The sequence below is a fragment of the Panulirus ornatus genome, chromosome 21 (assembly GCF_036320965.1).
Source record: "Panulirus ornatus isolate Po-2019 chromosome 21, ASM3632096v1, whole genome shotgun sequence".
NCBI classification, from domain to species: domain Eukaryota; kingdom Metazoa; phylum Arthropoda; class Malacostraca; order Decapoda; family Palinuridae; genus Panulirus; species Panulirus ornatus.
Window position 1 is genome coordinate 10628882 of NC_092244.1, and position 22500 is coordinate 10651381.

Consider the following 22500-nt stretch of genomic DNA (forward strand, 5'->3'; position numbering starts at 1 on the left):
TCTCCATCTCGCGCTTCACCACTTGTCAACACGTAGTTCACACGACTCGTTCTTCGTCACCTCAGACTTTCCTGAGGTGGGCCCGACGCGCTAGCCCGGCCCTATCGGCAAAATATCGTCGTAGGCACAGCCTCGAGAGCTAGTCCTGTCGTAGGTACTCGTAGGTAGGTAGGTAGAGAAGGCAAGTAGTCAGAATGTTATCATTTGGGTAGGACCTGAGTTGCGTCCATCGGGATGTTCAGAGGGTAGCCTTTCCATGACCCATACGACAGACCCCTTTTATCCGTCTGTCGCTATCCTTCTAAACCAGTCGTTACAGTGGCTCTACCCTTGACCCCACTTTCATCCATAACCCTGGGTCACCTTTTGACCCTTCCTTATTCATTCCTTGAACCCCCCCCCCCCCCCCCCCGCGTCGCCCTTGACCTTATTTTCACCCTTTGACTCTTTGTCATTCATGAGCCTGTCACTCATCTCTCTCGATCGCCTTTACTGTCACCCTTCATCCCCTGTGCAGCGCCACCGCCCACACTGGCTGGCATGGAAGGAGAAAATAAAACATCACGTTTTAAATTCGGTGGAGAGAAGCATTGGTTTGGGGAGAGAGAGAGAGAGAGAGAGAGAGAGAGAGAGAGAGAGAGAGAGAGAGAGAGAGAGAGAGAGAGAGAGAGAGAGAGAGAGAGCTGCTTCTCTCCAAGCGAATGGTTTCCTGTCAGCCAGATATATGCCCCTGTTTCTCTCTTCCCCTTTTCCTATGGGGCCAAACTTTTTTTTTTTCTTTCTTTTTATTGGCTATCAGATGCGATGGTAAGCGGTCTCGGATATCCCGTAGCGGTGTTGCGAATAACAACCTCAGACTCTGTGTAACTCGTAAAGTTCATGATAACGGAGATAAAGAGGGGATGGTGGGTGTGGTGTGGTGGGGTAGGAGGGTGTGTGTGGGTGGGTGTGTGTGTGAGGTGTTCCGTCCTGATGTTGGCGAGGTGCAGGAGGCAAACACGAGAGTTCCGGTGCTTGCTCGTCGCCAGTAAGGTGGGTTAGTTAGGGGGGTTCGATTTCGCAAAGGCAGGTTCGGGATTAATAGGTATGAGTCACTCCGATTAATACCCCGCCATGGATGCGGATTAATGTCCCTTCGTGGACTGTATGTTGAAGGGTGCCACTTGCCATGAGGAGTGAGGGAGGGGGGAGCTACACTTGCGGGCCCCAGGGTCGTGAACTACGCACACACATGAAGCCCCGGTACACACGAAGCTTTACCGAGCTATCTGTCCGGACAGGCAGGGTTAAGTGGCTCGTTATGGCTTCGAACAAACGTGACTAACACACACACACACACACACACACACACACACACACACACACACACACACTAAATTGTATCTCCATTTCTCCAGTTATGTGTTGAATAACGGTAACGGTCCATAAGTATGAATAGGAGAGTAGAAGAACAAGTAGACGAGACGACGGTTGTCGGGAAGGTAGACGAGGTAGACTTCAAAAGCAAAAACACAGATAGATACAGTCCCACTGTACATGGATTTATATCACTCTTGCTCTTTGGTTTAACATCCGCATTTGATGAATGCCTCTTTATGGTGTGTGTGTGTGTGTGTGTGTGTTCAAAAATATTGTAAAAACATGAGAAAAAAAGGAAAAAATAGTTATTTCGTCAACTTTCCTCAATAGAATCATTTACAAATTCCTTCTAATTGACCCAGTTATCACGTTAGCATTAATGATCATAATGTCGGTATTTTTCTCCCAGTAGGACGAGGATTCACCGGCTACATTGTGTAGGTTGGGCACCAGGGGGATGTGAAAGCCGATCTCCAATATCTATAATTATTTTGACAAGAAGAAGAAGAGCATGAACCACTATCTTAACCCTGCTGTGTTAAGGCTATACACTTAGCAGAAGTTGTATTTATCCAGAACATTTCACTTTTTCTCTCTCCCAACCCCTCACCCCACCCCAGCCATCCCAACCCCGCCCCTCCTTCCAAGATCCTAAGATTATTTACAGCTGTGTCTTGCCCCTGACGGGAGGGAAGGAGGGAGCAAAGCAGCGCCGGCCGAGTTTCGGGATTGTCTTTCACTGTGTTGATCTTTTCGATTAGCGATGTTTGCCCGGCTGCGTTGCCGGCAAACTTTTAATCCGAGTGTGACTCTCTCTCTCTCTCTCTCTCTCTCTCTCTCTCTCTCTCTCTCTCTCTCTCTCTCTCTCTCTCTCTCGGTTCAAGAATAGCCCAAAGCCATGCGACAAGAGGAACAAAACGTTTGTCTGCTGAGGCGCAAAAAAAAGGAAAAAAAATTGTCGTTGTCAGGTATTATGAGGTCCGTGTGAGGGGGGTTAAATGGTTTAGGCCTGTTTGACTCCACATGTTCGAAGCATCGGGATCGGAGCGTTTCGTGCGGTTCGTTGAAGGGATTAGATTTTTAGCGTCACTTGTATTACGGGGAAAAAAAAAAAGTTATCTTCGGTTGATTTATAGATACGTTTCAACGTTACCTAATACATTGGTCATTTGAGTTGAAATCGACATCTGTCATGACATATCACATGCCTGGTTATTCAGAAAGGGTTGTTCTTCCATTAAGCAAAGACGAACGTTTTTGGAACAACTGAGAAATCAGCTCTCGCATTGGTTTTTGGGTTGGATGACCGACTGCTTGACTGTAAGGAGTTCAGTAGTCTGTGAGGCCATATGATCAGCCTCAAACCATTGTAGAAATTTAAGCATACCAGATTTGTTCACAGATGATGTGGCTATCGCACTGTGATTTTCCAATGGCCTCTGTGTGAGACAGTGTTGTATTTACCGGTTATCCCGAAGTTCGCTTAAATTGAAATTAGTAGATGTTCGTCTTAGGAAAAACAGGTGAAGGGCATGTGTTAAGCAGGTATTACAATTTGTGTTTCCTTTTTTCTTTATATATATATATATATATATATATATATATATATATATATATATATATATATATATACATACATACATATATATTACTGTCATCTGTCAAGCACTAATGACAGATAAATAAAACACACAGACCCGACAGACAGACGGAGGAAGATAAAAGAGAGAGAGAGAGAGAGAGAGAGAGAGAGAGAGAGAGAGAGAGAGAGAGAGAGAGAGAAGAGAGAGAGAGAGAGAGAGAGAGAGAGAGAGACTGGCCAAAAACGTAAACACACAGACGGGAGGTATTTCAGCCTTCTCATCTCTCTCACGATTTCGCCCCGGGGGTCTTGCCAGAGTGCGCAGAGCTGCCGGACGCTCCAGACAATCCTGTGAGGAAGCTTGAGAAATGGTCGGCTGTTGTGCGAACGCCCTCTTGATCGATGAGCCAACACAAGAGTCACAAATTACACAAGTGGCCGCTGAATACACCCGGTTTTTGTTGTGCCGTTTACCTTTATTTCTCTCATTCTTTATCCAATTTTTTACGGGTTTTGATTGTCTTTTCTTTTTTCTTGAGACTCTAGATTGGTACAGAGCACCGTGACCCACGCAGATACTCTAATAAACGAATTTAACCTTCATGATTCCGTAGGGAAGATGAAGACTCAGGTGCGGGTTTTGCCTTAGAATGCTGCGAACTTGGTGGTGTGCGTGTGTTCCCAGGTACTATGTTAGTTCTCCTTGACCATAGATGTAAAAGCTGAACTTGATTTCCTCGACGTTTCTCCTTCACTTAAAGTCCATTTCGGTAAGTAGAAGACAGTCGGAAGTTACCAGACTCAAGACAAACATGCGTCAGTCATGTGGCCAAATGCGTCAGTGTAGCTAGTAGATTTGGATTATCCCGCCCAGTTCGCTAGCGCTGCCCATTCCAGCTACCTATAATAACTCACATGCTGCCCTTATTCATTTTGCCACCGATGTTGACCAGCTGATAAGACCCACTCTGTTGTTAGTGGGTTTTTCTCTACGATGTGGCGAGTGGAATGTAACTCGGCGAAAGGGAGTACAGTCTCGCCAAAGAATTCTTCCTTCAGAAGAAGTTTATGGTGTTCCTACTACTGATTCCAAGGTAGACTTGGGTCTGCATGAGCCCCATGAATGAGGAGTCCTGGGTTGTAATCTGGTAGAAGTGAGGTATGTACAGAGAGAGAGGCTGAACTTCTACAATATCAAACAGTACAACAACGCGCGAGACATTCCATTAGTATCGCCATCTACGTTATGGGGTTGTAGCCTATTTCATGGGCCGTCTACGTTATGGGGTTGTGGCCTATCTCATGGTGCGTTATCTGGTTTTGGTTCTATATAAACACATTATAAGGTCATAACGGTTGTGAATTCTTATCGTGAAATAAACTGTTTCTTTTATATCTGGTATTTTGTTACAAACGAGTCAGTAAAAGACTATATTCAAGGCTTGGAACAGTTTGCAGTGCCTTTCCCTGCGTTAAGTACGTTAGATTTATCCATTGAGGCATTTTGGTTTGTTCGTGTTTGTATGTTTGAAAGTAGATTTCATATCCACTGTATGTATCGGTACCTATGTACTTAGTATGTACGGATCGCGGACCAAAGTCCTGGGCTCGGTACATATCCGACCAGGCGTGTCCCAGGCTCTAGGCTCAGCATGACCAGGCAGAGGGCGCGGTACTGCTTCGATTAGGCGTGTCCCAGCGCCTATATCCGAGCCAACAAATTGTGCCAACAGTGGAACACATAAGGCAGAAAGAACAGCGAAGTGCAACAGAACAGTCGACTTAACTGAGCGTTGCGGCTCTCGTGGTTAAGAATGGATCTTTTTCTCTTTCCTGGACGATCACTCTCTGTATAGCAATCTCGTAGGGCATCTTGTCCGCTGGACAGCCTCTCGAACATTGTACAATAACACACGACACAGACGTACGATGAACCCATTGAATCATGACCCCGGGACATAATAGCGGTAAATACCACGTCCATTAGGGTGATTCGGATAAAGAATTTTTCTTTGGCCACATTACTCTGTCGCCGGTTCAGATATAAGTTTAGATATATGAAGATCACATCTATTACGGGACGCCTCTGATGGTCATATATATATATGTGTGTGTGTGGCGGTGTTTATGGACCATATCCTCGAAGATGGATGAGGGGTCATATTCCGAAGAGCCACGTATGCGCTGAGGACACCAATTGGCTGAGGTTACGAGTCTCATGAGCAAGATTGGCCAAATATTCTCGCTCTGGTTGAATGCACCCACCCACCTTCCCCTTCCTCCCTCCCTTTCCTGTTGAATGCTCCCCCTCTTCTTCTCGAACGTTCCATACCCTGGTCGAAAACTCCTGCTCTGACTGAATGTTCCCTGGACTGGTAGAAGGAAATGTTTCTTCCCTGGTCGAATGCCCCTCAGAATGGCCACTACTCTAGTGAGAAATAAGAGAACATACTTCACGGGTTACTTTTCAGAATCGCTTGACATATTGGTATGTTTAGACGTGCCCTTTTAAAGAAAAAGCTAAGGACATAAATATAAGTAAATTTAATGAAGTTGAGGGAAATAAAAATTGGACTGATTTATTGTAGAAGTGAATGTAAAGTTCCCCTCCTCCTCCTCCTCCTCCTCCTCCCAGCAGGTTATATTTGTCGGTTTAATGTGTAGAAATGGAATTTATGAGTGCTCTAAATCTGAGCTGTTTTGCGACCTTGAGGAAAGAACGAGAAAGTCTGTTTATGAGAACGTCATGAAGGTCACGAGGGAAGGCCGTCGGCCGTAAGAAATTATGGCGGTGATTTTTTTTTGGACAGGATGTCTGGTGACACAGGCAGTGAGGCTGGAAAGGCCATAGACACCGCAGGGAATCGTTAACTTGAACTTTTTCCCCCCGCGTTAGCGAGGTAGCGTTAAGAACAGAGGACTGAGCCTGAGAGGGGATATCCTCACTTGGCCCCCTTCTCTGTTCCTTCTTTGGTAGCGTGAAGAACAGAGGACTGAGCCTGAGAGGGGATATCCTCACTTGGCCCCCTTCTCTGTTCCTTCTTTTGGTAGCGTGAAGAACAGAGGACTGAGCCTGAGTGGGGATATCCTCACTTGGCCCCCTTCTCTGTTCCTTCTTTTGGTAGCGTGAAGAACAGAGGACTGAGCCTGACTGGGGATATCCTCACTTGGCTCCCTTCTCTGTTCCTTCTTTTGGTAGCGTGAAGAACATAGGACTGAGCCTGAGAGGGGATATCCTCACTTGGCCCCCTTCTCTGTTCCTTCTTTTGGTAGCGTGAAGAACAGAGGACTGAGGCTGAGTGGGGATATCCTCACTTGGCCCCCTCCTCTGTTCCTTCTTTTGGTAGCGTGAAGAACAGAGGACTGAGCCTGAGAGGGAATATCCTCACTTGGCCCCCTTCTCTGTTCCTTCTTTTGGAGAATTGAAAATGAGTGGGAGGATTTCCAGGCCCACCCGCTCCCTTCCCTTTTAGTCGCCTCCGACACGCAAGGAATACGTGGGAAGTATTCTTTCTACCCTATCCCCGTCTCGTTGGTGAACTACCTTCCCTACTTCTGATTGTAGCGTTGTCTCGAAGCTGCAGAAGCCCCATAAGAGAGGCCCTGGAGTTTAATAATACATTTAATATACAGTTCTTTTTTCTCTTGAAATGTCTCCGCCAGATTTCTTAGAAAAAAAGAAAAAACTTTTAAATTTGGATATATATCGATTTTGTTGTATAGATTTTTTTTTATTCGTGGATTCTTCGTCTCTTTTTTTTTTCTTTTTCCTTTTCGTTTTGATTGCCTCCTGAAAGGTCTTCGGTCAACAGTGGCGAGAGAAAAAATTTTTTTCGTGAATCTTAGCGAGTTATTGAAAAAAAAAAAATTCTTTTTTTAAGGGACGTGTATTAAAATGTGGTATAAAAACTTGCGGCTGATTTTTATCAACAGATCTGACGCCAAGCTAAACTGCTCAACTCTTCTCTCTTCTTTTTTTGTTTTTTTTGTGACCAGAACTTAAAAAGAGATAAAAAGATTTTTCATTAAGACAAGAACATTTCATTATATGCCTCTCTCTCTCTCTCTCTCTCTCTCTCTCTCTCTCTCTCTCTCTCTCTCTCTCTCGGGAGGTGTGATGCCTCCGATGCCCATTTGTCGACAAGCTCTTAAAGAAAATGAAACGGCTGTGAGCTGGGCGCCTGGCCCGGGACAGCGAGCACGGGGTCACTTAATTCTTAAGTAGCAAGCACACATGAGGGGGGGAGGGGGTTGTTATTCCATGTGTGGCGAGGTGGCGATGGGAATGAATAAAGGCAGACTATGAATTATGTACATGTGTATATATGTATATGTCTGTGTGTGTGTATATATATGTATACATTGAGATGTATAGGTATGTATATTTGCGTGTGTGGACGTGTATGTGTATGCATGTGTATGTGGGTAGGTTGGGCCATTCTTTCGTCTGTTTCCTTGCGCTACCTCGCTAACGCGGGAGACAGCGACAAAGAAAAATAAAGATTAATATATATATATATATATATATATATATATATATATATATATATATATATATATATATATGATGATTCTGTGTGTGTGTTGCTTTCTGATTTAGAGATAAGAATCTTCGTCACTAGTGTTTCCGTATGTGACAATCTGCATGAATTTGTGACATTTTTAGACTAAGATTTTGAAACGACAAATGTTAGTTAAGCAACAGATCTTAGTTACATCTTGAAAAAAAAAAACATCGTAAATAAGTTATGTTTTCGTACGAAAAAGCTATGTAATATGCCTTCTTCAGCTCAGCAACGAAATACAATACCGTATTTAAAAAAAAAAAAAAATAATCATAGTATACTTTGGAAAATTGTAAGAAATACTTTGTCCCTAAATGCGTGTATATCATGTGGTATATCACACTGTGGAGAATTTACCCTCGAGTCAGATTTTTAAGAGCCATATACCCAGTGAGAGTGTATGGGATTTTATCCTTATCCTTAAAGAAGTTGCTTGAAAGGGTTGGCGGTCGTATGCCTTGATGAAAAAAACAGACTCTAAACCAAAGAGCCGAGCATTGTCGCCAGCCAGCTCCAGTGGATACATGACGTGTAAAGATAGCAAGACACAGGAGGAGGGGAAAAAAAAAAAAGAGAATCCACGCTTTGACGCTTCACGTGAACTGTGGAACCCTGGCTGAGCTGGAAACAAAGGCACGTGATGTGTCTAACATGCGAAATTATCGTCATCGCATTTGCGATATTAATGTGTTCACCGTGAGGCGCTCTCAGGGGTCTTGGTGTGTTTTGGGGTTGTGTGGGTTGGTTGTTTGGTTGGTTGGATGTTTGGCTCGTTGACTGTAAGGGTCGTCAAGGCCGTCGACTGTTAAGTTATAACCATCGGTTCGGATACTTGTAACGGCTTCTATAGGTGTTCTGAATTAAGTAGTTTAAAATCGAACACGATGTCGTTGTGTATGCGGTTCTGTGTATGCGTTGTATTGTACTGTGTGTGTGTGTGTGTGTGTGTTTGTGTCAGGATGAAGCCTGGCACTAGCTGTGGTGGTCAGTGCCAGCCCATTATCGGCGGGGGGGGGGGGGGGTGACATTACTAGCACAGGTCGGGTGTGTGTTCTCAGGTTACCATCACTGGCACAGGTCGCGCTGTTTTAGCTCCCGGGTACAATTACAGGCACAGGTCAGCCCCTGTGTGTGTGTGTTATTGTATCGGCTCATTTTGGGTGGTTGGGTGGGCTCTAGGCCCATGAACAGCTAGGAGATCATTCAGGCTATACCGTCAACCACCTGCAGCCATCGACCGAAGTCTCTATGAACACCTCTTCCAAGTGTCATTGATGACTGTGATGGTGCGAGGTACACTGCCCATGGATGTGTGTGTGGTGTATACGTTGCTACGACTGATATAAAGACTTGTGGCCTGGGTGTTATGACAGAGACTGCGGACTTTAACGTTGCTGTAGAGGATAAGGACTCGATGGCTTCGTAGGAAGGTGGGGACTCAGCGTTTGCTGTAGGGACTGTGTGGACGTCATGCTGTTGCGAAGACCATGTAGGACTTTTAAGCCGTCGTAGACACTACGGGACTTGACGTCATTGTAGCAGCCGCGGAGTTGATGCCTCTCTCTCACACACACACACACACACACACACACACACACACACACACACACGCCCCCCGAAGGATACGTCATCCTCCAGCCTGTGTTTGTCCCGAGAGGAGGAGAGAGCGAGAGAAATCCCTGCTTGGCATGTCCTCGAATCCCTGGGGGAAGTATCCAGTGACTAGCTCTCCTCAGCCGAGCGGAGGATCACAACAAGGCCATCCATTCCGCCTCCAATAGACTCGTATACACTTCGAACTATGATCGTTAGTGTCACTTTAGTCAACCCCACTGTGATCCAGCACCTCGTAAACATTATTGCCAGCTCTCGCTTCTTCCAGAACCCTCCCTTATATTTTGATATTTTATACACCCCCATTACCAGACTACAATTGTATGTATTTTGTTATTATGTATGGTTATTATTCTGTCCTCAGTTATCATTGATTCTGGTATGGTGAAGGTTGTGTGATGCTAATTTATTGTTAAAATACCGCTCAAACTTGCCTTATGCCTCGTTTTCTGTCCTCCAGATGGCGCAAGGGATCAAAAGACACTCTCTTAAACACGGTGATCTCTCCTGTGCCGGTGGTGGAGATGATGGGGTTGCACTCAAGCCACCGAAATGTAAAGGTAAGATGCCGAAAGTTGCCCTAGTTAGTGCGAGCTGAGACACACGGGGCATTATTGTTGAGTGCTGAGAGCATTTTGATGTCATGTCTCAGCGTTTATAAATGATTATGCAAAGTACGTTGTAAGAATAGCTGTTGGAATAACGCCTTCAGTGTCGTGTATGTCTTGAGCTCATAACTCCTGAAGGCTCGAAGATCCGGCAGACTGGGGCAAGTGGGCGGAAGTAGCAACCACATTACGGGCACGTAAGTACCCATACATAATTTTTTTTCCCCCTCCGTATTTCATACTTTCCCGAATGTGATCACTGCTGTACACGTTTCGTTCGACCTTTTCTAGGCTTCTTGCTTGTGAAAATTCTCTTGAAAAGGGTATAAGAACCGCTTATATATATTACAATCTGAAGTGGAGGAGTGAATTCCGTATATATGTATATATTCACATGTTTGTCGGTGGGTCGTAGAAAATAACAACAGACAAGGGATTGCACGTACGAGAATCCTACGGGAGGTTAGGCAAGGGAGAGCTGGGATCATACATCCCAGTGGAGGAGGAGGATATTATACACGTGGGATGATGGGGAGAGCGAGGGAAAGACGCTGTATGAAAAGGCAGTGTTTGGGAGGTGGGGAGGGAAGTTGGCAAAAGGTGGCTTTGGCATGAAGAAACGAAGAGATGTAAATGTTTAAGGTTTATTTCAACCCATGGCTTCCCTGACTCTCGAAGATTAGTGAAGCTTTCGAAGACGCCCTTTACAGCAAGAATGGAAATCTGAAGGTTACCTGCATCCCAGTGTGAAGGACTTCACGTTCTGCATTCTTGTTGTCGCTGGTGAAGCTTCGATGCGTCACATAAGGTCTTGTGTACTCATTTATGGCGCCATCTCTTCGTCGTTTGACGTGAGCGCCAACCCCTTGTTAATAATGCTAGTCCGGTCGGACGCAGATACGTATAATTCATGGTTCTTTGTGACACGAGGCTGAGAGACACTGAGTATTATTAATGTTCTCTTCCCGTGAACTATGAATCACGAGTTTCGAGTAAGTCTCGAGACTGATGTTCGAGACTGTGAACTCTTGAGCTTCAGAAGACTTTTGGGTACCCTAATGCATAAACCCTCGAACCTTGGATACATCTAATGCCCAGATATCATGTCTTTGACATTTTCTGTTCCCTTGATCTGAAATTGTCAAAATAATGATAAATGGAGATTAGTATGTACTGGATACGATCGGAATCACTTCTGTATCCTTTTACGACATATTTCATGGTGTTAAATGGATGTATGTATCACTCTGCCCTGCAGTTAGCAAAGAAATACCCCAGGTGACCTTCCCATAAAACAACTGTGGTATATTTCGGACGATGATTGTTTACATGGTCTGGTCTGCATGTTGGATTGGAGGCAGAAAACGGGTGGGAACGGGTCCTCCTTGCTCTCCTCCCGTTTTTCACGACGTTGAACTCGACGTAATGCTCGTTGTCATGAGACCAGAGACTTGGGTTATGCGACGGGGGCTTTGCCAGAGCGATGAAGAGAGGTAATCCATGTGTGATTGGCCGTAATCTTGAAATCGGCCGAGGGAGGCGAATCAATCGTGTCTTAATTTTGATGTCGGGACGAAGATGGAAGCCGGGACGTGGCGGAATGTCTTGCCCGCCCCCCCGCCATTAGATTGCCTTTGGCGGGACATTGGTAAAAGGGGAAAAAAATTGCCCTGGCTTCTTTCAGAGGTAAATGACTTCGCTGGAAGTGATTGGGTGATTTCAGGTCCACTCGTGTGCATTTCTGTCAGTGAAGAATAAATGAATAAAAAGAAGGAAGAAAATTGAAAGATTATCCGGATTGTACGAGTTTATACGCCAGAGGGGGAAAGATGGCTTCTTGCTACGCCTTTAGCGTATATCATTGCAGTGGGACAGTTTAAATAAAGATTTGTAGTCTACATGCATAGCTCAGGGAAATAAAATTCCTACGAGTCCAGGGGGAAATGGAACACGGTAAGTTCCCAAGTGCACTTTCGTGTAATAATCACATCATTACAGGGGAGATACACGAAGGAAATATAAGTCAGTTCATATACAGTATATAGTATGGGTCTACGCATGAATGTACTCGCATACAATCCGCCACTTGTATTCTATATACATCTATTGTACAACATCTCCACATCAAGACAGCCTCCGTCGCCTGTCGCTCCCTGAGGTCATGATGGAAGACTCGTGTTTTGCGGGCGTGGGCGCCGGATCTGCGTGGTGTCCACCCTCAGCGGGAACTGCTCAGTTGTTCCTTGCTCAGCCTGCGTGACGCCCGGCTCCACGTATGACTTTGGTCCTGTGGGAACCTCACATTGTGTGTGTGTGTGTGTGTGGAGGGACTTGGTGACGGTGGACTCTGGTCCCTTTCTTTGTGTTGAATCCATTCATATATTCTCTCTCTCTCTCTCTCTCTCTCTCTCTCTCTCTCTCTCTCTCTCTCTCTCTCTCTCTCTATCTCTCTCTCTCTCTATCTCTCTCTATCTCTCTCTCTCTCTATCTCTCTCTCTCTCTCTCTCTCTCTCTCTCTCTCCTCTCTCTCTCTCTCTCTCCCGGGAATACTCCACTCATTCATTCGTCTGCTCCATTCCTCGTCTCTCGTGTTACCATCAGTTTATTTGACAGAAATATTTAAACCCCTGTTGTTAAATCCATAAAAATGACAGGCTGGAATTCCTCCCCTGATATATGGCCCCGTCATATTTTATACCACTTTCCAAATTATTTGTTAAATGATTTCACGATTTTCAATTTTTTTTTTCTCTTTCTTTTCTCTTCTTTCTTTTTCGTCTTCTTTGGATGACTTCGAAAATAGTTACATGTGTTGGTGTGTTCTTTTTGTTTTTGTTTTTGTTTTGTCTTCTTTGGACGATTCGTAAATATTGGCCCATGTTCGTGTTTATGTTTATTATTATGATTGAAGTTTGTGTGTGTGTGTGTGTCTGTGTTTGTTTGTAAACCGTAGACTCCTCATTAGAATCGTTTTGCATAATTAGATATAATGATTTAGAGATGTGGTTATCCCTTATGGCCATTATTTTTCACTAATTTATAACCGCTCGTTTATCTTGCCTTGCCTCTATGTTGGATATAAGGTATTTGAGCCATAGTTCTCTCTTCTTCATAACGGTCAGTAAGTAAGGCTCGAGGTTCTGACGGATGATTGTATGATGAGAAAACAAGTTTGTATTTCCAACGCTTTCACTTCTGTTGTGGGGGATGTTTGATGGGGGATCAGTCTCTCTCTCTCTCTCTCTCTCTCTCTCTCTCTCTCTCTCTCTCTCTCTCTCTCTCTCTCTCTCTCTCTCTCTCTCTCCCTCTCTCTCTCTCTTGGACTGTGAGACACTTACCTTCTCCTCCTCGTTAAGGCAAGCCGTCCCCCCTCCCCTCTCTCTTCCATCTTTCTGTCTCTTCCGTTACTCTAAATCCTTCCCAGGACAGGACACTCCTCTCTCTCTCTCTCTCTCTCTCTCTCTCTCTCTCTCTCTCTCTCGGGAAGGGTCTCGGCGGGCTTTTCCAGGAAGGTGGGCTCGCCTGGCGTTGCCTTCCACTAGCGCTGATTCCGCCGTTGTTAAGACTGCAGCTTTTTTTTTAGATACAGAGCAACAGGAAGTTAAATGAGAGAGAGAGAGAGAGAGAGAGAGAGAGAGAGAGAGAGAGAGAGAGAGAGAGAGTGTTGGTGCGTGGAGAGGAGAAGGGGGGAGGTTGGTGGTAATGGAGTTAGGGTGTGAAATTGGCGGGGGAGGGGGTGAAGAGGCTTGGTGTGGACGAGGGTCGGAGGCAGGCAGGGATGGGTTAGAGTCAGGCCAGAGAGAGAGAGAGAGAGAGAGAGAGAGATCCGGCAGCAGCGCAAGCATGGTCTGGAGACAGTCACAGTCCCTTTCCTGCCCCTACGAGAAATGCAAGATGATGTAACCCCTTCCTCATGCTCAAGATGTACCCCTTCCTCATGCTCCCACCTTTCACCGGGTTTGACCCCCCAGCCAGAGGGGTTTCTGCCACAGCCCACATGCGTGTCAACACGTGTATTAGACCTCGTCCACCCAGGTTATTGATGCCTCGGTGTGATGTCAGTGGAGTCACGTAGATGCCACCCAGCATTGCTTGCAAGCAACTGTGAAAAGCTGATTTGCTTATCGGGTACGGAGTTCTGACACACACACACACACACACACACACACACACACACACACACACACACACGGGAGCTCTACAGAAGGAGAGGAAGAAGAGAAAGGACGAGACAAAGGAAGAGGAGATAGATGAGGCGGGAGGAAAGGAGGAAGAGGAGGAGGAGGAGGAAGGAAGGAATGAAAGGTGGAGAGAGTAAGGAGAAAGGGCGACAACCAGTCACGAGTTGAGCTGTTATCCAAGTAGGATTGAAAACGAAGGGTGATATAGGGGGGGAAACGGCGCTGGGATGAGGCTTTTCCAAACTTTCCGGGTAAGGCAGTCTGGGAGGACGTCGGGGGGGCAAGCGAGTGGCATGCAGTAAGGGCGGTGAGAGAAATATGGGACGAAGGAGAGAGAGAGAGAGAGAAGCAGCCGTTCCTGCGCCCCGCCGCTCCTGTAGGGGGTCGGGTTTTCACCCAGAGTTTCATCCCTAACCAAGCTTCTCTCACAGCGGAGTGAACCAGTTTAGCTTGGGCGGGGGTCTGCTGGATCTGGAGTCGGCTCGGAGAAAGGTTTTACCGATGACTCCAGGTTAGATCTTGGAGTCTCCCCACCGTGCAGAAGATGGGAGGGCAGGACGTCCCCCCTCGGCGTGAGTTATACCTGCAATATATCCTTGCATGTAAAAAGTACATTCGATCTCTCTCTCTCTCTCTCTCTCTCTCTCTCTCTCTCTCTCTCTCTCTCGTTCGGTCGTTGGCGTTACTGATACGGCCATAAGGTCCGACTGGTGTCGGGGGCGGGCCCGCACGGGTTCGAATCCTTGGGTTGGGTGCGACAGTCGTCCTTCACCCAGCGCAGGCGTTCATCCTCCCCTTTGGGTGCTGGTCGAAAGAATGAATACCTGGCTTTACCGCTGGTGTGTGTGTGTGTGTGTGTGTCACGAGAGTCTCCATGTAACACACACACACATGATAATCACATATTGTCGACTAGACACATCATCAATCTAACCCAGGCCATTGTTCACTGTTGAACATATGTTTACCAGGAACTACGTATTTTGATATCTACAACTGGAAGGAACACTGAACCCCTGTTCTACTGCTCTGTGCACGTTCACTTGTGCTGTTTTGGCAAAGTGTTTTTAGCGGAAGGGAATAAAGAGAAAAAAAGAGTGTTCCTTTACGCTTGTTGAATACTAATATTTTTTTGATACTGCATTTCACTTTATTTTTATTGGAGATAATTGACAGTCACTCAGAACAGCGGGGGGTTGAACAGTTGTTCTCCCTCTGTTATTTACAGAACAAGGGGGTGAGAACAAAGGGGAGAGAGTACAAAGGGGCGAGAGAGAACGTCAGTTGCAGTGGGAGTATTGTGAAAAGGGGAGGCAGGCCCTTGGGTAAACAGGGGGAAATGTGGAGCTGTGGGGCAGTGGGAAATGTCGGTGGCTGTTGTGGTCCACGCCTATGAGGGTACGAGGCAATGGGGAGGGTAAGGGTTGAGGGTGATGGGGAGGGTAAAGGGTAAGGGTAGATAAAGGGGGAGATGGGGAGACTTGAGTCTGAGGGGTAGCGAGTGACGAAAGGGGGAGCAATGAGGGGATGATAATGATAATAATGACAATAACAAGAGCAATAATAATAGATATAATAATAACTATTATAATAATAATGATAATAGTAATGATAATAATAATGATACTTATAGTAATGATAATAATTATAATGATAATGATTATCATAATAATAATGGTAGTAATGATAATGATAAAAATGATGATAATGATTATGATAATAATAATAACAACAACCTGTTTCTGTATGCAATCCACAACATTACGTATCATGATGAAATCCCAGATAAACGCGTAACACAAACCCAGAAACACATGCATGTAATTATCATGATTATATGAAAACTAATTAATGTGGATGACCGTTGTAGGAACGGTTGTTTGTTAATTAGACTCAAATATTTTGCACTAAAGTCCTGAATTTTAGAAAAGTTTTCTGTTTTATTTACAGAACTGTTTATTTTTCCTCTTGGGTTAATGTCAACAGTGTGTTTGTCTGTATTTCGTTGTTTCGCGTTCTGGTTACACAAATCTCGTCCCTCATTGGTTCATCTGACCACACTCCCATAGATGTGTGTATTCTAACAGCCGCCCCTTTTAAACGTAACTATTGGCACCTCAACAAAGCTGACTGGAATAACTTTAGAGAATTCTCTTTTGACTTAAGTAGGATGGGTTACTGTCTTTCACTCTCTGATGTTTGTGCCTTCGCCAAACGCCTATCAGAGTTTATTGTAGCAGGAAAAGCGCTTCTCTCTCTCTAGACACAAGCGTGGGCCGTTTTGATAACTGTGTCTTTCCCTAAATCTCGAAGCTCTGGAACACTCCACCCTCTCTTGTCTTTTCCCTCCAAAATTCGTAAATACTCATCCTCGTTCTAAATTCTTCTCCCATTTATTAACCTCTTTGTATTTCCAATTAAAGCTGGGGTTTGATGTGGACTTTCGTCTCGTGTCTGGGGCCTCCAACATGACCAGAGAATAAAGAATAAAAGAGTTAGTGTCTGCGGCTCAGCACGTTTTCTTCAGGCACATATACATTGGCACATGGTGGTCTACTCCCCAGTTTCTATGTGCGGACAAAGCAGTATTTCCCCCTCGAGTGTCATTATCTGAGTGCCATTTATTTTCGCCTCCGTCGAGCTGTGCGACATTTGTCCTTGCGGCCGGCAGCGTCCAGACGACCTGTGCTGCCGGGCGTTCGAGACACACTCGGCACATATCTCTTCAGGTTCAAAACGCGTTTGCCCCACACGCACACACGAGCGCTTGTGAAATGGCGGGGAAGCGGGGAGAATGTGCACGGGGACAAACCATTGTTCCTGATCTCTCTCTCTCTCTCTCTCTCTCTCTCTCTCTCTCTCTCTCTCTCTCTCTCTCTCTCTCTCTCTCTCTCTCTCTCTCTCTCTCTCTCTCTCTCTCTCTCTCTCATTCTCTCTCTGCCTCGGCGCAAGCAGAAAGTATTTCCCCAGTTTGTTTATGTAGCGCTGAGAATGGCGTTACAAACGAGGGCATTCTGTATTCTTGACCAGCAGGTGATGAACCGTAGAAGCCTCGCCATATTTCCCCCCCCCCTCCACGCCCTCCGCGCCTCCCGCATCTTTTCTGTTGGCCTCGTTCTCTCCTTTTTTTCATTTAATTTCCGCGTCTCTTCGTTGATCATTTTTATATTGCATGGGTGGTTGGTTTGGTCTGCTGGGTACGTTGGCCTGCAGTGGCAGTGGTGCCATGTCCCTCTGTCACTCATCCCGATGCTTCGATATTTTTTTTTCTATCGTCGGGTGAGGCGGGAATTTTGTGCTGGTATTAGTGTTTGTTTATTGTCTATATAACTATGTGCGTATATTATATATATATATATATATATATATATATATATATATATATATATATATATATATATATATCATTTTTTTATTATTATATTTGTTGCTGTCTCACTCGTTGGCGAGGTAGCGCTAGGAAACCGACGAAAGAATGGCCCAACCCACCCACATACACATGTCCATACATACATACACGTCCACACACGCACATATACATATCTATACATTTCAACGTAAATATATATATATATATATATATATATATATATATATATATATATATATATATATATATATATATATATATATATATATACATATACATACATACACACACAGACATATACATATATACACATGTCCACAGTTCATACTTGCTGCCTTTATTCATTCCCGTCGCCACCCCGCCACACATGAAATGACAAACCCCTCCCCCCGCACGCGCGCGAGGTAGCACTAGAAAAAGACAACAAAGGCCACATTCGTTCGCACTCAGTCTTTAGCTGTCATGTATAATGCACCGAAACCACTTTATCTATCTATCTAATATATATATATATATATATATATATATATATATATATATATATATATATATATATTTCCTGTGTTCAGAATTCATCTCACAGACCACCAATATTGACACATTTCAAGCCATCGACATTTTTTTTTTTTTTTAGCGACAGGGAAGCGTCACGTTTAACATAGCAACTTCAAGATCCTTATGTCATTCTTTTATCAAATTAGCAGAATCACCCAAGGATCGGAGGTCGTAAGAGGGAGGGTGGGAAAAAAAACGTGTTTTGATCACTAAATTTCACTTCATAATACTTTCATGAATGTATTTACTCTTTAACACTTTACTTATTAAATGGTATATTTTTATAGGAAAATTGAGATAAATAGAGATTGAGTGTGTAATCGAGTTATTAACGTAGAGCTTAGATAAACATTGGCTTTGTATATCTTCATAGAGCTTAGATAAACATTGGCTTTGTATATCTTCATAAAGCTTAGATAAACATTGGCTTTGTATATCTTCATAGAGTTTAGATAAACATTGTATACCTTCATAGAAGACTATTCCATAATACTACTCACTCGTGTCTTTAAAAAGGCCAGTGTCCAATCTATTTCTTGACACGGAACCATCCTGGGGTAAAAGGGGTGAAATTCGTGATAACAGAGCACGTGAAGGAGGTCTTTAAGGGTACCACGTGTCGCGGCACATTTACGGCCCGCCCTCCCCGAGTCAAACCCAAATGATGGTTACTTTGCATCTGTTTGCGTGCCCGAGTTCGTGGCTCGCTGTTGTATCAAAACGACGGAGCGTGTCCGGCCGTGGGCAGCGGAGATTAAGAGCGAAACTTGGATTGCAGTGGGTTCATGCACGGATCATGGTGAGAGAGAGAGAGAGAGAGAGAGAGAGAGAGAGAGAGAGAGAGAGAGAGGGGTGTGCAGCGAGTGTCGCTTCACGCGCGATTTAGCCGTGCTGTCTGGAAAATCGTTTTCCATGCTGCTTGATATATATATATATATATATATATATATATATATATATATATATATATATATATATATATAAATATATATATATATATATATATATATATGTGTGTGTGTGTGTATTTATGTATATATCCAGAAGGTCCGGTCCAGGGTTACGCTACAACGCTTCTTAGTACGACGGTACGACCCCATGAGTACGACGGTACGACTCAATGATGACGACGGTACGACCCCATGAGTACGACGGTACGACCCCATGAGTACGACGGTACGACTCCATGATGACGACGGTACGACCCCATGAGTACGACGGTGCGACTCCATGATGACGACGGTACGACCCCATGAGTACGACGGTACGACTCCATGATGACGATGGTACGACCCCATGAGTACGACGGTACGACTCCATGATGACGATGGTACGACCCCATGAGTACGAAACCACTGTGGCTTTTGAAGGATGACTTTAAGATCGCTAGATATGACGACCAGGTCTTTTGAACCCCGACAGAGTCATTAAGGATCGTACCGTCGTGGACAGGGATCGTACCGTCGTGCCCAGGAATCGTACCGTCGTGACCAGGGATCGTACCGTCGTGCCCAGGAATCGTACCGTCGTGACCAGGGATCGTACTCTCGTACCCACGGATCGTACCGTTCACGGCCAGGGATCGTACCGTCGTGCCCAGGGATCGTAACCTCGTGGACAGGGATCGTACCGTCGTGCCCAGGAATCGTAACCTCGTGGACAGGGATCGTACCGTCGTGGCCAGGGATCGTACACATACACACTCATGGTCGTGCCCCGATAATGTTAATCTCCCATATATTATTTCCCGTCCTACATATCACCGCCCCCTCCCATAGTAACGTCTCCTTTCCCCCACACACATACCACATACTCCTGTACGATCAATGTCCCCCTCCCACGTAATGCTAACTTTCCCACTGCAAATACCCCTTCGTGGACTGTCCCTCTTGAGACCTCTCCCATCCATCGCATCGCACACGCTCACCCCTTCCGTCCCCGTCCCAAGCAGCCTCACACGTCTCGCGTATAATACAGCACACTTCTGTAACGAGACGGCGCTTAGCCCGATACAAAAATCCTGTATCTATCCAGCCCACGCTTCTCCTCCACACAAACTCATCTAAACATTTTTTTTTTCCCTTTGAGCATTGGGTGGTTTGGATTGCTCAAACCTCAACAGACATTATATATATATATATATATATATATATATATATATATATATATATATATATATATATATATATATATATATATATATGTGTGTGTGTGTGTGTGTTATTTCGAGAGTTTGCAACGACTACACAAATTAAATTCCTTTTAACTTAACGTTTCTTGTGTGTGTGTGTTTGTGTATATGTCACAGATTATCAACTCCGGCCATGTTTGCTGTGTTGATCCCTCGCTGATAGATAACCTGGCTCTACTGATGTTCACTGTGCTTTGATAACGATACAGTGTGGGGGAGGGAAGGTTATCTTTTCGTTGCTTTGATAGTCATTTCTTGCTTTGATAATTTGCCTGTGTTGATGTTACTCTATTATTCTTGCTACTTTGATGTTTTCGCTACTTCAGCCCTTCTTTTCCTTTTATATTTCGTTTGTTTTTGCTACTTCTAAATTCATACTATATTCGTATTCTTGTTACTTTGATATTGTTGTTAATTGAGTATTCTGGCTACTTCGATATTCCCGCCACTTTGATATTCCTGTTGCTTCAGTATTCCTGCTACTTTGATATTCCAGCTGCTTGGATATTCCTACAACTTGGATGTTTCTGCTACTTGGATATTTTAGCTGCTTGGATATTCATTCTGCTTGGATATTCCTTATGCTTGGATATTCCCTCTGCTTGGATATTCCTTCTACTTGGATATTCCTGCTACTTGGATATTCCTGCTACTTGGATATTCCTTCTGCTTGGATATTCCTGCTACTTGGATATTCCTACTAGGATATTCTTGCTACTTTCGTATTTTTGCCTGGTCAGTCGCTTTGCTACTTTGGAACTGTAGTGCTTGCTTTGATTAAAACAACCACTTCAAAACTATTGCCGTGCGGTGTCTGGTGTCCTGCTCTGATGTTGTCCATACACACACACACACACACACACACACACACACACACACACACACACACACACACACACACACACACACATTCATCGCCAAACACTAACACACACAGAGGAAAACATTATGACCCAACTTTAACCATGAGAAACCTTAAGAAATAGAAGTCTAGCCAGCGAGAGAGAGAGAGAGAGCCCCTCACCCCCCCACTCTCATGGCCGCCACTCTTTATGGCAAATGATAAAATGTGATAATTGACTAAACTTAAGAAATTAGTGGAACTTTTCCGTTAGATGAGGATCTGGTGTGTGTCTGTGTGTGTGTGTGTGTGTGTGTGTGTGTGTGTGTGTGTGTGTGGCTGTATGGAACGGCTTATTTGTTTGTTTGTGTTGTCTTTTTTTTTTTTTTTTGGTGGCTTTGTTTCCGGTGTGTGTTCCTGTCAGGCAATTATTCTGTCTGTGTGAACTGTTGCTCTGTCTGTCTGAACTGTGTACGTAGTGTTGTTTCTCTCTCTCTCTCTCTCTCTCTCTCTCTCTCTCTCTCTCTCTCTCTCTCTCTCTCTCTCTCTGCGACCCATTTGGCCTCGCGTTCTGTAGGGGGACCGTGAGGGTCGTGGCGGCTGTCCATGCCACAGCGACCCGGCGCTTGTAAACCTCGAATAGTTTGCCTCCGTCGACGCTGGTGGAGGTGGAGATGCACCACCACCGTCGACGGTGGAGGAGGTGGAGATGCACCACCACCGTCGACGGTGGAGGAGGTGGAGATGCACCACCACCGTCGACGGTGGTGGAGGTGGAGATGCACCACCACCGTCGACGGTGGTGGAGGTGGAGATGCACCACCGTCGACGGTGGAGGAGGTGGAGATGCACCACCACCGTCGACGGTGGTGGAGGTGGAGATGCACCACCACCGTCGACGGTGGTGGAGGTGGAGATGCACCACCGTCGACGGTGGAGGAGGTGGAGATGCACCACCACCGTCGACAAGGTTTTTTTACAAGACGTCGGGGAGGGAGGGAGGGAAAGAAAAAGTAAAGACGAAAACGGGACGTGAGTTCGGTAGGCCCACGCCTCCAGGATGACCCGACCTGGTCGTTTTTTTAAGGGACGCGAGGCTGCGCTCGGCCCCCCCGTCGGAGACGGGCGGCGTCGCATATTCCCTTCCTCGTCGTCCTTGAGCTCCAAGCACCCCTCGAGGAAGGTTGGTGGAGGGGAGTCGGATGGTGGGTAGAAGGAGGGCTTGGGTAAAGAGAGGCGGGTGGGTAGGGTGGGGTGTTAGGAAAGAAGAGGGAAGGAAGTGGGTGGGTTTAATGGGAGGGAAGTGGAGTGGGTGGGTGCGTGGTGTGGGAGGACCTGAGTGAGCGTTTGTTATAGGCGGCCGGGTTGGCGGGGCGTCCCTCCCTCTGAGGTTCGCCACCTTTGATGACGCCTTAATCATCCTCTCTCTCTCTCTCTCTCTCTCTCTCTCTCTCTCTCTCTCTCTCTCTCTCTCTCTCTCTCTCTCTCTCTCTCCTCGTCCTCCTCCCCGCCTTTCCCTCTCTTATTACAACCCATCCCTTATAACCCCAGTGTGCTGGGCAGAGCCGCGCCCCCACCCTCTCCAAGGCTTCACCGCCCGCTTCCACAACACGAACGGAGAAACCTTAGCTTGT

The 22500-nt window shown here is 45.4% G+C and overlaps 1 long non-coding RNA gene across 5 annotated transcripts in view; it reads left to right on the forward strand.

The window, feature by feature from the left end:
• Positions 1 to 22500, forward strand: part of LOC139756353 (uncharacterized) — a 115003-nt gene that overhangs the window by 25556 nt on the left and 66947 nt on the right. For 4 of the 5 annotated variants that reach the window (XR_011714321.1, XR_011714320.1, XR_011714319.1 and 1 more), the window contains exon 2: positions 9581 to 9680. The exons of the other annotated variant lie outside the window; for it this stretch is intronic. This is a non-coding gene — a long non-coding RNA (uncharacterized lncRNA). The remainder of the gene's footprint in view (positions 1 to 9580; positions 9681 to 22500) is intronic. 5 annotated transcript variants of the gene reach the window in all.